General features: G+C 41.3%; 1 long non-coding RNA gene across 1 annotated transcript in view; it reads left to right on the forward strand.

The window, feature by feature from the left end:
* The window catches only part of LOC109281701 (uncharacterized), a 137060-nt gene extending 128334 nt beyond the window's left edge, over positions 1–8726 (forward strand). Inside the window, exon 4 of the long non-coding RNA XR_009459621.1 lies at positions 7593–8726. This is a non-coding gene — a long non-coding RNA (uncharacterized LOC109281701). The remainder of the gene's footprint in view (positions 1–7592) is intronic.
* Positions 8727–16826: the final 8100 nt, after the last annotated feature.

Here is a 16826-nt window from a genome sequence, read left to right on the forward strand (position 1 = left end):
ATGGGCCATATCTTTGACACCCCTGTTTTAGAGGTAGGGGATTTAATAGCAGCCTTCAACTACCTGAAGCATGGTTTCAAAGAGGATGTAGCTAGACTGTTTTCAGTGATGGCAGATGACACAACAAGGAACAAGAGTCTCAAGTTGCAGCAAGGGAAGTTTAGGTTAGATATTAGGAAAAGCTTTCTCACTAAGAGGGTAGTAAAGCACTGGAACAGTTTACCCAGAGAGGCTGTGGAATCTCCACCCTTGGAGGTTTTTAAGACATGGTTCGATAAAACCTTGTCTGGGATGAGATAGTTGGGGATGGTCCTGCTTTGAGCAGGGTGTTGGGCTAGATAACCTCCTGAGGTCCCTTCCAGCCCTAATTTTCTATGATTCTTTGATTCCTTGACTTGCAAATTTTTTGTAATATAGATCCATCTCCCATTTCCCCCTGAAAAATGGGAACCAGGCAGTAGGGCTGTTTCAGCTTTGAAACTTGAAACATTTTGAAAATTTCAAAACATTTTGACTGCCCTCATTTTGTTTCGAGCCTGTTTTGAAGCCCATTGTTTCATTTAGATTTTGCTATTTTGAGCTCAAAACAAGTCAAAATAGCATCGAAATGAAACAGCTGGTGAAATTTTGCACAGCCCTACCAGGCAGCATAAAGGGTGTAAGAGGTTGGTAAAATGACACCACTGCTGTTCTGTAGCCTGGAGAATAATTCCTATTTCATCAGTCTTTCTTCCTATTTGCCTAGGAGGCTGGGCTTTGAGTAAAGGACATTCTTGCTTCATCTGATTCCTTCTACTTTATGGTCCAATTTTCTGATGCATTCCATTCAAAGGTCAGTTGCTTGGATGAATCAACTGCATGAGTCAAAAATTAGGAAGAACTTCCTCCCTAGGAGGGTGGGTAAACATTGGAACAGGCTACTCAGAGAGGTTGTGAAATCTCCATCCATGTGTAGTAAAACCCCCATTTTTTTATTATTATTATAATTATTTAAAAATGCATTCCCTCCCCTTCCCCAACCATTTCTGACTTTCTCTCTGCCCTCTCTATCCCTTATAAGTAATTATAAGCAGTCATAGGTAAGCTAAGTTCTTGTAATGCTATTATTGTAATAACCCCTTTTTATATTGTAAACGTTTGTGTGTGTGTGTGTATATATAGATATATAGTTATGTTTGTATTAATTTTTACTGTTTTATATTAATATTCTAAGATTTAGGCCTGTGTCTATAAAGTATAGACAGATTTCATAGATTTCATAGACATTAGGGCTGGAAGGGACCTCGGAAGATCATCGAGTCCAGCCCCCTGCCCAAAGGGCAGGAAGTCAGCTGGCGTCATAGGATCCCAGCAAGATGAACATCCAGTTTGCTCTTGAAGGTGTTCAATGTAGGCGCTTGAACCACCTCCAGTGGCAGGCTGTTCCAGACCTTGGGGACTCGGACAGTAAAGAAATTCTTCCTTATGTCCAGCCTGAAACAGTCTTGTAGTTGTTTATGACCATTCGACCTAGTCGTCATCCCTTGGGGTGCTCTGGTGAACAAACATTCCCCCAGATACTGGTGGTCACCCCTGATAAACTTATAGGTGGCCATCAGATAACCCCTGAGCCTGCGCTTTTCTAGGCTAAAGAGCCCCAGGGTTCTCAGCCTGTCATCGTAGGGTCTGCTTCCCTGACCTCTGATCATGCGCGTGGCTCTTCTCTGGACTCTCTCAAGCTTCTCCACATCCTTTTTGAATTGTGGAGCCCAAAACTGGATGCAGTACTCCAGCTGCGGCCTCACTAAGGCCGAGTACAAGGGGAGAATGACGTAACAGGATTTGCTTGAGAATCATCTATGGATGCAAGCCAGTGTTTTGGTTGCTTTACTAGCCGCAGCAGCGCACTGCAGGCTCATGTTCATCTTGTGGTCAATGATGACCCCCAAGTCTCTTTCTTGCATAGTGCTAGCCAACATAGCACTGCCGAGCCTATAAGGATGCTGCGGGTTTTTCTTCCCAAAGTGGAGAACCTTGCATTTATTGGCATTGAACAGCATCAGATTCTCATCCGCCCACTTGCTGAGCCTGTCCAGTTCAGCCTGGATCACCCGCCTGTCTTCTGGTGTGGATGCTTTGCCCCAAAGTTTGGTGTCATCGGCGAACTTGGCCAGTCCGCTTCTGACTCCAGTGTCCACATCATTAATGAAGATGTTGAACAGTATGGGTCCAAGGACAGAGCCTTGGGGGACCCCACTGGTCACAGGACACCATGATGAGTGACTTCCATCAATTACTACCCTCTGGGGCCGACCACGGAGCCAATTTTCCAGCCAGTGGATCGTGGAGGACCCAAGGCAACAATTGGCCAGTTTTTCCAAGAGATGATCATGGGAAACCAGGTCAAAGGCTTTTTTGAAGTCAAGATATATGACATCAATCTCTTCTCCCTTGTCCAGATGATAGGTCACCTGGTCGTAGAAGGAAATGAGATTGGTCAAGCAAGACCTACCCGCAACAAACCCGTGCTGGCTATCCCTTAAGATGTTGGCGTTGGCCAGTCCATTAAGGACGGCCTCTTTAATAAACTTTTCTAAGATCTTCCCCAGGATAGAAGTCAGGCTAATGGGCCTATTGTTAACCGGATCCACTTTCCTCCCTTTCTTGAAGATAGGCACCACATTGGCCTTCTTCCAGTCTTCGGGCACTATAACAGAGCGCCAAGAGTTTTCAAAGATCCGCGCTAGAGGCTGGGCTATGATGCTCGCCAGCTCCTTGAGTACCCTGGGGTGAAGATTGTCAGGGCCGGCTGACTTGAAGGTATCCAGCTTCTCCAGATGTTCCTTTGCAAAGTCAGCATTAATGGAGGGCAGGAGATCACCCTCACCCGGACTTCCCTGTCCCGTAGCAGGCATGGGCGTCCCATGGGATGCATGGAAGACCGACACAAAGTACCTATTTAATAGGTTGGCTTTTTCCTGGGCGTCAGTTGTCAGTTGCCCCATCTGGTTCAACAGGGGTCCAATGTTGCCCCTGCTTTTCCTCCAGATCCCCACATATCTGAAAAAGGACTTGTTATTGTCCTTGATGCTCAAATCTAGTTGGAGTTCGGTTGCAGCCTTATCTTTCCTGGTATGCTCCCTACAGGACCGGACCAGTTCAGAATAATCCTCCTTGGAGGTGACTCCCATCCTCCACCCTTTGTAGGCCTTTCTTTTTAGCCTCAGGAGGTCTGCTAGGTCCCTGGAGAGCCAGGGGGGCTGCTGTGCCCTCTTGCTGCCTTTCCTCCGAGATGGAATAGACTTAAGTTTGTGCATTGAGGATCGCTCCCTTGAGGAGCAACCACTCTTCTTGAACTCCCCTCTCCCTAGGGGCATGGTCCCTTAGGGCCTCACTGACAAGCCTCCTGAGCTTGTCAAAGTCGGCTTTCCTGAAGTCAAGGACTTGCGTGTTGCTGACTGACTTGCCAGCTTTTCGGCGGATGGTGAAGGTGATCAGCTCGTGGTCGCTGTCACTCAGCTTCCCATTGATCACTAGGTCGCCGACTAGGTCATCCCCAGTAGCCAGTACCAGGTCAAGCAGCGCTTTGCCTCTCGTTGGCCCATAGACTTCTTGAGTCAGGTAGAGGTCATCCATGCACGAGAGGAAGCTTTGCAACCACTCAGATTTTGCTGAGCGATCCTCCCACACGATGTCCGGGTAATTGAAGTCACCCATGACAACCATGGTCCTGGAGCATGCAGCCTCAGCCAGTTCCCAGGCAAACTCCTGGTCAAGCTCAGGACTTTGGGTGGGAGATCTGTAGTAGACTCCCACCATTGTGTTCCCTGTGCCGTGTTCCCCACGGATTTTAACCCAGAGGGTCTCCAGTCGTCCACCCTGGTCGCCAATATCGGCTTGCAGGGACGTGTAGCTTTCCTTAACATAGAGAGCTACACACCCACCCCTTTTATCTACACGATCCCTCCTATACAGGGTATAGCCATCTATACCCGTGGTCCAGTCATGGGTGGAGTCCCACCAGGTCTCCGTTATCCCTATGACATCATAATTATTTGCATTGAGCAAGAGGATGAGCTCCTCCTGCTTATTCCCCAGGCTCCTGGCATTTGTGTACAGGCAGGCAAGTGTCCCCTGGGGGGCTCCTTCCTTGCCCACAGATTTTACCAGGGCTGGGGCAGGGGTGGGCTCCCTTAAGTGCCTTGAACTGCTGGCTTTGCAAGGAATGCTCAGCAGGCCAGCAGTGGTGGTAGTCCCCCCGTCCCCCAATGGGCTTAGTTTAAAGCCCGGTGGACAAAGTAATGTCAAGTAATGTCAAGATTCCATTTTGCATGTCAAGCCTCCATCTTCTGTCTCCCGCCCGGGTATAACCTACTGTATAGTATGTTGTAATTGTGACTCATGTCTAACCAGTTTCATGTAAATTGGCTCCTGAATGAATGGGAATGAACGAGGGTGCTTGAGGCATAAGGGTAGCAGGCCTCTACTGAATGATCAGTAACAACTAGACTATCAACTCTATGGCCTTGCATTGACTCGCCCAGGAACCACAGACCTCACCCAGAAACAGAGACAAAACCCAGCATTTGAAAGATAAAGACCCTAAAGAAACCAGCAACCCCAGCATTGTGTCCCACCAGACAATGAGGGCACCTGAATCTGCACATATGCATTTGAGCAGGACTAGCCTTGCCTGGACATGTCCTTCCCATACCTTACTGGAGAAGACCCCGACTGGCCATTGAGGATCAACTCACAGCTCAGCATAGGTAGCCATCACCCACCTTCCTTCCCCAAGCAAAGGACCTGGACTCTGTCCCCACACGTCTTGACTCCAATCCCTCCACCAAGCCTTTCCCCTCCTGCTACCATTGTTTGGGTGTATGTATGAGAGAGTGTCTGTGTGTGTGTGGAAACCAATAATTTCATGGGGCTGTCTAGTTTGCTGCCTGGTTAATAAAACTGTTATTTTGAAACCCCGAGTTGGGTTTTTGTCTGATTGACCTCCCGGCCCTCCTCCTTGATTTCTCGGTTTTCTCCCTTGGTTCTTTCTGCCTTATTTCCAGCCCCAATCTCCCAGCTTTCTGGCTTTCTGTTTCCTGGCTGTTCCCTCCTTGCCACCACTTACCTGCCTCCTAATCTCCCAGATTTCTGCCCCTCCTTTCAGCACTGATCTCCCAGCTTTCTGCCTCTCCATTTCCTGGCTATCTCTTCCTTGCCCCTGGACTTTTTCCCTCGCTTCCACCCTGGCACCAAGTGAACCTGAGTAACCCTGGGGCACATTAACCTCAAGTGACTCTGAGTAACCCCGAGCACCTAGTTACCCCAAATTCCCCTTGGTGTTCACACAAAGCCACAGAAGGGCATGTTTGTGTATGTGAACTCATTGTGATGTATGTATAGTTTTTATGTGTGTATATAATTGTGTATCATGCCCTCCTGTCTAACAGCACAATATTGAAATCCCGAGTGTTAATCTGGTGCATGTCAAGTCAACAGTCAGACATTATTAACAGCAGGTTAAGCAGACACTTGGTTAGAGGGTATAGCCAGTAATGAACTTGCCTTGAGTAGGGGTTTGGGATTAGGTGACCTCCTGAGGTCCCTGGCAGCCCTACTTCTTTACAATTCTATGATTCTAACTGCATCCACATTCAGGAAGGACTCTCATTTTCACTTTTTACATGCTTTATGTCTAAACCCCTTTTTCTGCACTGCACGTCTGAGCTACAAATAAGGCAGATTTTAATTCTTCCCAGTCAGAGTGAAAATGTGTAATAATAACCGTCCTGAATTATTTTGGTACCTCTGAATCTGCTTCCCCTTTGAAACTGAAAGTACAGACAAAACAGAATAAAAAAACCAATGAGAAGCAATAAAGTAAAATGCACCTTTTCAAAGATACATAAAAGAGAGGAAATAGGTTTCTAAATTCATCAGAAAGGTCACCTATGCTGTTATTTAACTATTGAGACTGCTAAAGAATTTTCTGTGTCTGTGAGGGACAGATGTTTATCAATAATATACAAGTAAAGGTCCATGCTGTGATCATGTAAATCTTGTAGCATTTAGTGCATGATCAGGGTAGGTGATGATGGCAGAGCTTCTGTGCCTCCAAAAAGAACACAGAATAGGATTGTGTTCCCGGTACCATCATGATTATACTGTCTAGCCAAGAGAAAGACTTAGACTCCAATATTAAGGAGTTTAGGATATTATCAGTGCACACTACTTTCCATTAAAATGTCCAAGTTTGACAACAGTTATCACACATCTTATATTTTGTAGTCATTTGTTATTCTAAGTATAGGGAAATGCTGAGAATTCTCAGATAACTGCATGGTTGACCCATGAAACAAGCAAACTAAAAACATCCTATTTTTAACCAGTTGATGGAAATATGATTTAAACTTGAAATCCTTTGCCAAAAAGGCTAATGCAGTGTTGAAGACAGTTTGAAATAATTCTCTGATCGATTGTGTGCTGCAAGATCAAAAAACATTATCAATAATGGCAGTGGCAAGTGGAGCAAGATATAGATTGCTGCAGGTCTTGAGCAGTTTGACTGATATGAAATACACCAAATACTGTTTGAAACATCACTAATGAAATGTACCTAAAATCTGACAAGCAATAATTTTTCCTAGTTTTGTACTTTCTGGAATAATGTGGAAAGTCTGAGTTTTATTTATAGCTAGATTGCATAGGATGTATTTATATTAGTTTATAAATGTGACAATTGGGATATTTAGTAACAATACTCATCTCTCTGTAATGTATTCCTTGCGGACAATAGGCTTTGCATATATAAGTGGGATGTAAGCTATAAAGATTGTTGTTATAAATTTCATTGGAGTTGACAGCTGCTTTACATAATGGAAGCCTTACAAATGAATGCCTAATAATGAAGAAGTAAAATATATTTCCTTAGTGATGGTAATTTAAGTACTACCTGCTAGCTCCTCCCAGGAAAAGCATGATTAATAGAGCTAAGCCAATTTCTTTGCTATCCTCTCTCTCTCTCCTTTTTCATGCTGTCCTTTCTTTCTTTCTTTCTGTCTCTTTATCCGTCTATCTAAGCAATCACCACTGCAGGATTTGAGTGTTATATCTCTCCCTACTCCTTACACATGGGAACAAACATCTAAACACTATTATTTGAGGACTTAATTTAATCAGGACTTTTTTGATAGTTTCTTTTTGTATTGGAAAATTCCAATTCTTCACATTCAAAACTGTTAAAGGTTGATTTTAGTTCTTTTCTATTTTGAAAAAAATTCAGAATTACTGTAATATCCGGTTATGACATTTTCAAAGCAAGGGCATTCTATTTTTCAGATCAAAATTATTCTGTTGCTTTGTTTTGAAATTTAAATTACTTTATTGTAATTCTTAAAAAGTCTAAATCAAAATGAAACCAAAAGTTGTAACTGAACCAATAGGATTTTTTGTCAGATATTTGATTCATGAACCTTTTCAAGGTTTCGATCTTTTGGCCTAATTCAAAAAGCTTGAAAATTCCCTTGGAAGGGAGTGCCATTTTCCATTAAAAACTATATAGGATTTCTTTGTGTAGATCAATTTTCACTACTTCTCCTATTTGCTTCCCCTAGATGGCTGTCGTAGAAGACAAGAGGCCAGCGGTTCCCCTGACTGATTGGTCCTAGAATCTCTCTCAGGACAAGTTCTAGCAGCAGGAAAAAAAAAAAAAACCAATGAGGAAAAATAAATCTTATGACCTGATTAATACTACCCTGGGTGGAGCCTTCACAGGCCCTTATACAGGGATATTCTTATTGGCAGTATCCCATGTCAGATTTCTAAATAAGCTTGTTAATGTATGAAAATGTATGAAATGTGGAATTCTAATGTATGGAAACTGTTCTTAAAGTTACATGGATACATTAAAACTTTAATTGTTCAATCATGTGAACTCTAAATAAAAGGCTTTTAAGCCTGACAGAATATTTTCTGTTATTACAGCAGATCCCTCGTGGAAGCATTGATGGGCACATCTTATACTTAGTTTTAATTAATCCCCTTGTGTAATGAGATCTGGCTGCCTCTCTCCCATGCAGAAACTCAAAGTGCTTTTTACATTACAAGGTATGAATATACCTCCCAAGGCAAATATCAAGATGATACCAGGACAAAGAAGACAAATGAAAGGATCTTGAAGTCAGTAACTGGGCAGTTGGGAATACTTATGATCTTTCTTGTCATATCTCCCCATGTTTCTTTCATAACTTAGATGCTGGTATCCAGGAAGTCCTGGGTAATACTGGGAGCAAGAAATAGTTAAGAAAGATGATTTTGTTTGGGGCTGGCATTAGGTGGGAGGGAAATAAAAGCAGAAATGCATATTATGTGATTAAAATTGTTGAGAAATAAATATAGAGGAAAGAGTTACCTGGAGATTCACATAAATCAGCAGTTGCATTTGCAGATGTTTTACATACATTGATGAAGTTACTCCTGCCCTTCCATGAACTGGTGAGCATCTTGCTAAAAGATACAAAAGCAATTGAAATAATTTTTCATTCATTTTGGAAGACACTAATTATCATATTTACCTGAATCCAAGATTATCCTAAATTTAAGACAACCCCCCAGTCCATAGATTCTATACATAGAACATTTATAAATGTTATAGTTTTCCATGTAGCGAATCTAATTATTCACTCACCTTACATTCATCTTAAATTCTTCCCCTCCACCACTGTAAGTGGAAGGGGGACAGGTGATATGGGGAGGCAGGAAAAGGGAAGAGATTGTGAGGGGGTGGTGGGACAGGCAGTGGGGGAGACAGTGGGAGGGGGCACTCAGTGAGGCTGGTGGTGGGAGGAGAGGTGGCAGTGGGGTTGCAGGTGGTAAGGGGAAAGCAGCATGGAGCCAGTTAGGCAAGCAGTGGGGGGGGGGGGGCAGAAGCAGTGCAGGGGGGTGGGAACAGAGGGAAGAGGGGCGGAGAGGGAGTTGGGGAGAGGGGGCAGAGGCCTGAAACTGTGGATGAGAGAGGCAAGGGCTGCAGAGCTGTTGGGGGAGAAGGCAGTGGGTGCAGCCCAACCTGGAGTGCAGCAGCTGCCTGGATCCTACTGCCTTATACTTGAATCCAAGAGGATGGGCTCCCTCCCCCTCCCCCCCCCCCTTTAAATAGGGGAAGAAAACTCATCTTGGAATCAAATACATACGGAAAATGTCTCTGAAGTCCATGTAAAGTATATTTACACTAGGAAAATGTGTGTTTTTGTAACATGTTAGTTATCTTGATGGTAATTAAAGCATGTTAAAGTACTGATTGTAGACAAGGTGGTTGTTTTAAAGTGTATTATCTGATCAATTTCTGAGAAAGAGTCTAGAGTCAACTCTTACCTGTTAATGTGTTAAAATACAAATTACCCTGTCAACATGAGGGTTTTAGCGTATGTTAGCTAATATGTTAAAACCACACGTTTCTTTCTAGTGAAGACAAAGCCATAATCAACTCCCTACTAGATAATCCCCATGCATAAAGGAAATGGCTGAAAAAGAATAGATTCAACACAATGCATAAACAACCCCTAAATTCTGTATTCAGTCCATCAAAACATTGTGTCTGCAGGTGTGTTCGCTGTAGATGTTGCAAGTGTGAATTGTCATTTGTTACTACATGCTTCTAACTGTGCAGCTTTTACTTCACTTCATGAGGCTTCTCTGATCCTTTAGAGCTCCTGAACAAATCAGTTAGTATTCTTAATATACTTTTTAATAAAGCTTACATTTTTGCTGAAGTAATTCATGAGGGAGAATGAACTATTTCTCTGTACAGCTTTTGTTGAGTCTCTTATTGGAAAAGAATTACAATATATTGATATGCAGAAAAATCCATAATGAACTCCAAACAACCAAGTCAATATCTAATTTAACCCTTAGTACAACAATGGTCTAAGAGTCGGGTGTGGGAATCACTGTGTTATATAAGCAGTCAGACTTAGATTTCTTAATTGATCTTTGACCCTAAAATGTATGCATTTTTTTGTTCTATCAAAAAGGTTATTGCATTGGCTAGAAATGTTTAATATTGCACATCAAACTCATCCTCCAATATTGTCATTAAGCCTAGAGTTAGATGTGAAAGGATGACACACCCTCACTGATGTATCTATATTGGCAACCCCCTCCTATCTGCACAAAACTATACTGACAGAAATTTGGCATAGTTTCTCTTGTTTAGGGAGGTGATGTAGTTTAGCCTATGGGGGCTAAACCCTTTATATTGCCACATGCTATGTCTCCACTAGGAGGCTCTGTGCCTATTGCTATGTCAGGATAGTGGTGGTGGGAACAGCTCCATAATGTAGGTAAGTACCAAAAGAGGTGAGTGTAAGAGTCAAGCACTCATTTCCCACCTGGGTGAATGTGAATAATATATTTCTGTACCTCAAAAGATGATACAAGAAATAAACAGTTAACATGTGTAAAGTCATTTGAAAAAGAAAAGTTCTGTCTGCTTGCCAAGCATTATTGTACACTCTACTTGCTATGCACATATATAGAGAGAATTTTAGTGGACACAGTAGAATTCAGAGGAACCAGAAATACATCAGGTTTACAACACTCTGAAAAACTGCAAGAAACAGAGATTGCCAGATGTTTTTTTCACTGCATATAACCATAAGACATTGTGTTAATTAGAAAAGGAAAGTGATTACATCAATTCCAGTATTCTCAAAAAGAAAATACTAAAGTTTAGGACAGTGATGGCAAAAATGTACCATGTAGGTAAAAATGTATACTACAATGAGTGTTATTGTGAATGGTTGAAATAGATCATCAAAACCCCTACTGCAGCAAGCATAATAAGTACAATCAGAAGGGTACTAGATGGATTTCTAAAGGAAAAAGACAAACAGGAAGACGGCTTAGTAGAAATGTCAGTAAATCAGAAGAAGGCCTCATAGATCAGTAGTTTTTTAAAGTACTAAATGGAAACAGAAACAGGTGTAAACTTGCATGGGTCTCTCTAATTCAAAAGGACCTGGACTCCAAGATGCTCAAACTTTGTTTTGATAAATGATTAAACTAGGCGTTTTCAGGCTACAGCTCAACAGCATGTAAAATGCTTTACTGCACCACATTACTCAGTAAGGAAATAAGCATTGCAGGCAATGTGGGCCTGAAGTCCAAGAAGGGGGGAGGGGGAGGGAACAATTTAATGATGGGAATCCACTTTGAGACTGGAGATGAGCTGAAAGTACTCTGCATTGCAATCTGCCAGAGATCTACATTGGCAAGAAGCTATGCTGTGATGTCAGTTGCAGTTTAAAAGTATTATCTCAATAGGTGCTATTAAAAAACTCAATATTTGCCACTCTGCAGTGTTTACAATAATCATAGCGCTTCCTGTTCTAAATTGAGATGTTTTTGCAGTGACTAAAGGCATCAAAATGATGAAGGCTGAGTTTTTCATGAAACTGAGTATACCGCAATCAGAGCTCTAGGAATGACCTACTCAAGGGGGGGCAACCTTTCTCTCAGATGTGCCACAAATTAGCCCTACACTCTCCCCAAGTGCCACTCTGGTCTCTTTCCCTTACCTAATCTACTGCTTAGCTTTCTGTTCCCTGCCCTGTGCTACCTGACCAAGCTGATGCTTTGCTTTCTACTTCCTACCCAGTGCCCCTGGCTTGTTCTGATGCTGTGATTTCTGCTGCCTGCCACTGTGCTCCCTGTCCTCCACACACAAACTGTTTTTGCCACTTGTGTCACAGGTTGCCCAACCCTGACCTACAACATTATGAGAGGATACGTAGGTTGAGGCCTACGGTGAACAGAGTGCCAGATCAGTATCTCTGTGTCACTTACTTTCATACACGTTAAATTTTCAGGGCTTAAGAAGGAGGTTTAGTAGTGTACAGCTAAATCCTGGCCATCTGCCTTTTACTCAAGAGTTCAGGAATGTTATCACTTCCCTACAAAATAAAAACCATAAGCTTTTTGCATCTATAAAAACACCGAGAGAAATAAATCAAGAACAAACAAAGATGTCTCCTGAAATCTTTCAGGTTGAATGAATTCTCCAGTATCTCGTAAGCAATAAAAGAGATTGTATCATTTTCTTTGCCTCTGCATGAACTTCCTTTCATGGTCCAGTTATGAATATTTTGGTGTTTGTGCATCTCAGCTTTGCTAAAAAGCCAATTTGAAGCTCCATCTTTTAGCTCCCTCTGATAGAGCTATTCACAGACTAGTGCATACTTATTTTCATACACTTACTTTCATCCTGCCCCAGATCAGTGAAGCAGTAAATAAGGGGAAAAAAAAGGCTCTCTAAACAGCATCAGATCAGTGGTGCAGGAAATAGAAAGCAACTCCCAAAAGGAACACATGCATTCTTAGCAAATTCTACTAGCAAATGATAATCATCCAACTAATTGTATTTAATTGCTCTCTGCATCAAAACAATAAATAATGTGGGAGTCCAGTGCTGCTGGTCGGAGATTATGACGATGTAAATATGATAAATGCATCCAAAAAACCTGAAAACATAAGCAGTTCACAAAAATAAAGTTGGGTGTTGATTGTTTTCCAAGGTTGAGTGAAAACATGTTTTCTTTATGCAAAATCATTGCATACAAAGATTTAAAGATGAAAATATATCAGTGGTGGAGAGAAACTGCTTAAGGTAATAAAAAAGGTGGAAACAGAAGTACTGGATGAAAAGTGATCAAAACAGGAAAACATAGAAATATAGGAAAAATGTGGTATTTCTACAAACTGTTTCATCTCCCAAAGGAGGAGATGGAAATCCCACTGCTGATTCATTTAAAGACAGACTGGACTAATCCCTTGAGAATGTACAGCAGGGGACAATTCTAAATAGATAAGGAGTTGGATTAAGTGATTTACCATAATTGCTGTTTTCCAGCGGTATGATTCTATACCAGGAACTGGGAGAAAATAGAATATTTCGTCTGTTGCAATGATTCACAGCATTTTCTTGGACTGTTTTGAACAAAATTTAGGTAATCTATATGTGACACTTGTTTTTTGACTTCATGAATCTCAAATATCTACATTTTTGTAACCTATTATAGGCTGATAATCAATTATAGTTATAATCTCCTTGCCAATGGTGTTTCAAGTCTAAAACTGTAGAATTACTGTTGTTTGCAAACTGCCTGCCACACACATACATAACTTTTGAATATTAATGTTATTTTCAATATGAATATTATTGTTTTCTTTTTAGCCACATTTGTGTCCTTGATTCAAAGACTTGCCCAACCAATTCAAATGTGGGGAAAAAAGGTCAAAATGACACATGGAGCCAAATCTTAATCCATCTCTAAGAGGATACAAGTTATAGGCATCTATGTGTGTGTCTACAGCACGCTACAGCAATGTAGCCATCACGTGGGTCTACATATGATTGGCAGCTATGTCGCCATAGCAGCGCACTCCCAAATTTTAGTGTGCCACTACAGCAATGTAGCAGTGAAATCTAACTGTGCAACACGCACAGCACAGTACAGGCGGTTATTGAACTGTGCTTTAGTACTTCCAAAAGGAAGTACTAAAGCATGGCACCGTAGCAACTAAATATATATCACTAAAAATTAATACCAATACACCCTGTGCAATAGCCAAGTTCCTAAAATGTCTAGATTCCTTATAAGTGCTAAGCATCAGGTAGTGGAATAAGCAAGGCCAAGAATATCCTCCACCGCTTTTGCTGAAGTTGGGCTACTAGGCAGCAACTAAGAGTCATGGGGTCATAAGGAGAACAAGCAAGCGTGAGTGTGACTGCTTTTGTGGAAGGGCACTGGCCCAGGAGGGAGACCTGGGTTTGGCCTCTGCTCCCAATTATAGTTCTGTATTTTCTAATCTAGTCATCTTTTTGTAGAGGGGTGGGACATACTTTAAACTGTTTCCTGCTGAAGCATGGTCACCATTATGGATTTCCTGTTTCCCCCCAAACATTAGAATGCTGTATTTTCTGTTAGGTTGGGAGTTTGGTTTAGAAGGAATTTCTTCCATATGGCAAATTGTCAATCTACCAAATTTTCTGGGTCAGTTTTTCTACCTTCCTTCCACCTTTCAAGAGGCTGGTTGGGGAAGGCCTCTTAGTCACGCTCCCTTGAGATACCTAGCTATTGGGCTTTCATGATGCACCAGGTTCACCCACCAAGATGGGAAATCATGGTAGTTCATGGACAACATAATTGATCATAGAACCTGGCCTTCAGAACAGAATAGAAATGTGAGGCACCCAACCTACAATTTCCTGAACATTTCCAAATTAAAATATTTTGATTTTTAGCAAAAATTCATTGCTGAAAATTTAAAATGGACCCTCATTCCCAACCCACTCTAAGTATCTTATCATGCATATTATGCATATTATGTTGTCTCTATGATTGGGTTTTATATGAGTGTCTATCAATGACATCAATACTTGTTCATTAACAGAAAGAGTTAACTATAGTCAGTGGAGTTAGACAACAGGGCTAATTTTAGCCAATGATGTTATGTGCACCTGTTGTTTAAAGCTAATTTTCTGAGTCAAGGTAATGAATTGAATTTCATAGCAGGTGACTTTTACAACACCAGTGTTATGGGAGCCCTAGTCTAGAAGCCTTTGGTGGTTCTCAGTGAAATCTATAAAAGATTTAAATCAAGTCCAAACATAAGTACATAATGACAAGTGCTCCTGTCAAAATAGATCCAAACCTAATGTAGTAAGCCCACTCAATAAATGAAGTGTGATTTCTTAACTGATGGGAAGGTGTTCAAATACTCCACCTGCTGCTTTGCCAAAAAATGAAATGGTGATGTAATGGAATTTAATATAAAATCACTAAGGTATGCCAAAAGCTCAGACTCTGAGCAGAAAATATTTGACCAAATCCTAGGATTTCTCACTGCACTAAATATTAAAATGTCTAATAAAATGAATCTTATTTGTAATTTGAAAAATGTGAGCTATAAATAATAGTACAATCACCTGTCTTTATAGAAATGTCTTTCATCTCTCAGAACCCCAGAATGACCTGCAGAAAAACATGTATTGACTTTGTAACTTGTCTCTATTGGATCCTTTGACTGCAAAATGTCAGGCATGCTGTCATTCTATTTTTATGTAAAAATTATTGTCCATACAGAAAAATTGTGGTGAAATTTGAGAACATGGGACCAGATTCAGATGGCTCACATTGCCATGCCCAGACATTCCAATGTGCAAAAAATCAGGCGCCTGGTTGAAAGGCAGAGAAATCAAAATAGATGGGTTAAATACCTAGGATCTCTATCTTATTGATGAGGAGACTCAAGACACCTCCAAAGTATTATTGAGAGAGCCTGGAGGTAGCCAAAAGAAAAGAAGATAATGCAGTCTGAATCCATTCTCCTCTCTGAAGCTTAGGTGCCCCAGCCCAGACAGTTGTGTCAAGGCCTATTGGGAGGTGAGAGATGTAGGTTTGAATCCTTTCAGCCTGAATGGAGCACCCACTTCCTTGGTGACTGCTCCAGTCTTACTGTGCAAAAGGTATACCTCTCTTTCTCCTGTGTTTCTGAGCAAAAGAGTCCATGGGTATGGCAGTTTGTATTGAACTCAATGCCAGGACATCTGAAGATTTCCTATCAGATTCGGCTCCTCCAGGATTTAAGTGGAATTTAGGCACTTCTGCAGCAACAATCTGTCTGTAGTTGGACTTAAGTAGGAATTAGTCATGGAGTTGCTCAAACTGAATCACTTCTGCACATTCACAGAACCTCAAATGTAAGTATCTGGAGAACTTTGCAGTCAAGATGGAGGTGATGGATGAACGTAGGCATCTAATGTGTTTTGTGGCTGCTTGAGCAGGGCTAATATGGATCTCTCGTCAGAACCTAGGCACTTTATTTCCTCCTAAGTCTAATGTAGGTGCCTTTGGACTGATCTGGATCTGGACCTTAATCTCTCAAAGTTAGGAAATGTCAATGTCAGTTGAAATTTGAATGAGATAAATCCCAGTGCAACTTTTGGGTTCACCCATCTACAGTAATAGCTTCATACCGTGTATGCATAGAGCAATCCATTAAAGATTTTCAAGAGAAAAGTTTGAGAAAAACATCACTGAAGTATACAAGCAGCTGAAACTGCTAACAAGGGGAATTAGCTGGCTCTCCACATATGGCCCATATTGCTCCCCACCGTGTTAAGCTATAAAGAAAAAAAAGAGATGAACCAAAAAAATTACTGCAAAAATGAAACAGAAAGAAATTCTTCAATATCCCTTCCAAGTTCTACATTATTTACCTCAGATCTACTGAGGTCCAAGTGTGAATGCAATGTGGGATAAAGGCCAAAAATTAGGGGCCCCAAAATATTCCTGCTGGAAACTTGAAATGACCTCACTTTCATGATTCTATATTTATGTTAGAAAGTCTGACAATAAAAGTGAGAGAAGCCAAGCTGTGGAGGAATATAAGTAACATGATACAACATAAGGAATATCAGTAAGATGTACATTCATTATCAGAGGAATGAGAAGGAAGATTAAAAAAAACAAAAACCCCAAGAATGTATTAAGTAAGGAATGCACTTTTTCAGCACATGACTTCCACAACCCACATAACGCAGGACAATCCCCACGCATATATGTACAGTGCTTTCTACTATTAATTCAGATATTGGCCTTCTCTTATCTGCTGGCTTAGATACTTGAAGAAACATTTGGCTTCAATGCATGTCTGATTTATGCAAGTTTAGGGCAGTATAACATAGTGCACAGTGACTTCGTTTTGAACATAATTTTTCCAACATTTCATTTGACCTTGTACTACCAAACCTGGCTTTTGTGTTCCCGCCATCCGATGCCTATTTGAGG

This window comes from Alligator mississippiensis, chromosome 2, assembly GCF_030867095.1.
Source record: "Alligator mississippiensis isolate rAllMis1 chromosome 2, rAllMis1, whole genome shotgun sequence".
NCBI lineage: Eukaryota > Metazoa > Chordata > Crocodylia > Alligatoridae > Alligator > Alligator mississippiensis.